Below are 2,348 nucleotides of genomic sequence, written 5' to 3' on the forward strand. Positions count from 1 at the left end.
TGTCTCTCTCTCTGTCGAATAAATAAATAAAATCTTTAAAAAAAAAAAAAAAAGAAAGATAAGGCTTAGGACCAATCTACAATAGAAAATTATCACCTCCTAGTCGGTTTAGGGGGAGGAACGTTCTTTAGAAGAATCTTCGGGAGCTAGAGTTAATTGTAGTTCGTTCTCACAGTAACAGGTAAGTCTAACAGAGTAGAGCCATTGAGTTCAAGAAAGGCAAGTCAAAGACCTTTCGGGAAAGATAGGCTGCTAGGTCTGCATCTAGGAAAAATAAAGAGCTGACCCCCCCCCCTTTTTTGTACATCTTATAATATGCCTACATGCTATTACTATCTGTGTAGATATTAAACTTATATGCTTCATTAAAGGCATTGGAAAGATTTTCCCCCTCTGAAACTCTTTTTGATTAGGAATCCCATTTGTCTTGATATTTGTCTCTCTATAAAACAGATTAGGGAGAAATTTGTCCTTTTGTGNTGTACATCTTATGATAAGCCTACATGCTATTACTATCTGTGTAGATATTAAACTTATATGCTTCATTAAAGGCATTGGAAAGATTTTCCCCCTCTGAAACTCTTTTTGATTAGGAATCCCATTTGTCTTGATATTTGTCTCTCTATAAAACAGATTAGGGAGAAATTTGTCCTTTTGTGACCAAAAAAGACCAAAGGGAGTTGCAGTTGGATCTCACCATGGGCCCACAATTTCTGCTCAAGGGGCATAATAAAAAGTGTTAGAACAACCCACTGCTGCTGGTACAGTACCATGATCAACTTCCTAAATTTAGCTCTAAAATCGATGAGGGAATCCCTCAGTTGTTTGTCTCCTTTCCAATCAACAAACAAACAAAACCAGACCTGAGGTTCAGTCTCATGTCTACACCAGAATATTGATAGGCTCTGAATTTAATAAAGAATAAAAACCAGGAGAAGCCATTTGACCCATTTCAGCCTCTTGGTGTCCTGAAATTTCCACTTCGCTGTGATGAAAAGAATCAAGGTATGATCTAACTCAAAAATGGGTTGTTATTCAGGAGGAAAAGAAAAGAATAGGGACCAATTCTAGCTTCGGATTGGATTGTTTCTGAAAATAGGAGCATCACCAGTGAGGTCAAAGCCAGAACTGCCCGGAGTCTCCCAGTAGGCTCTTCAACGCTTTTTTTGATCATTGCAGGAAGCTTCCTGATACCACCTTCTATATCCACCCAGGCCATTTTGGTCACAAATTACCATTTCTCTTCCTCGAGACTTCTCGCGCGGGAGGAAAGTAAAGAATAATGATTTAGGGGAACCCTGGAGTCAGCCTGCCTGGGTGTGATCTATTCTAATGCCTTGGGCAGATAACTCCACCTCCTGATGCCTCAATTTCCTCCCTGTAAAATGGAAAGAGCGACAGCACTTACTTGATAGGTTCTTGTTAGGATTATCTAAGATTATGCGTACAAAGCACTCAGCACAAGACACGGCACATACCAAGACCTAATACACAGAAGTCACTATCACGACAATTCTTTACTTCATATTCCCATCTGTAAGCAGTTTTTTTCCCGTTATTTCTCAACATAACCCTTTCTTTCGGGGCTGTTGATTTCGAAGGCATCTGGTCCCTCATATCCCTGAGTCATCATCATTAAAATGCCGGGTTTCTCAAGTCATCCCTCCCCCTCCTGCTCTCTAGGGCTCCCTCTCCTGTCTGCTTAGCTCTGGTAGGGGCCCAAACTAAAATTCCGTGGCCATGAGTCTCGGTCGGGGCTCGGCCTTGGAAGAACCTCCCCAGGCCTCTTGGAGACCACCTCAGGCGCGACAAAACTGATCCGCACCAGACTCGGAGAAACGCCCCAGCCCACCAAGGTGCGAAAGAGGCCGGGGGCGGGGCCGTTCTCCGAGGTGAGAGCGAGGCCACACCCCGAGGTGAGCGTGCTGGGGGCGGGCCCTCACCCGTCGTGGGCCCGAGGCCGGGGGGCGTGGCCGCGCCGGGGAGCAGCNGAGCGTGCTGGGGGCGGGCCCTCACCCGTCGTGGGCCCGAGGCCGGGGGGCGTGGCCGCGCCGGGGAGCAGCTCGGACCGTTAGGGATGCGCCAGCCGCCTCTCCAGGCGGCGCGCGCAGCCATTCCCGGGCCTGAGGCAACGCAGGGGTTAAGGCCGCCGGCGCCACCTGGGCGCCGCTGAGGAGACCCGCGAGCCGGCGAATCCCGCGCGGGAGCGGCGAACAGGTGCCCGCGCGCGTCAGGCGCCGGCAAGGGGCGGGGAGAGGGGGCGCGGCCGGAAGCCCGGGGCGGGGTGCGGCCGGCCCGGTGAGCGGGAGGAGCTGAGGGAGGCAGGAAGGAGCTCGCCTGGCTGAGCG

Source organism: Ailuropoda melanoleuca, chromosome 12 (assembly GCF_002007445.2).
Source record: "Ailuropoda melanoleuca isolate Jingjing chromosome 12, ASM200744v2, whole genome shotgun sequence".
NCBI lineage: Eukaryota > Metazoa > Chordata > Mammalia > Carnivora > Ursidae > Ailuropoda > Ailuropoda melanoleuca.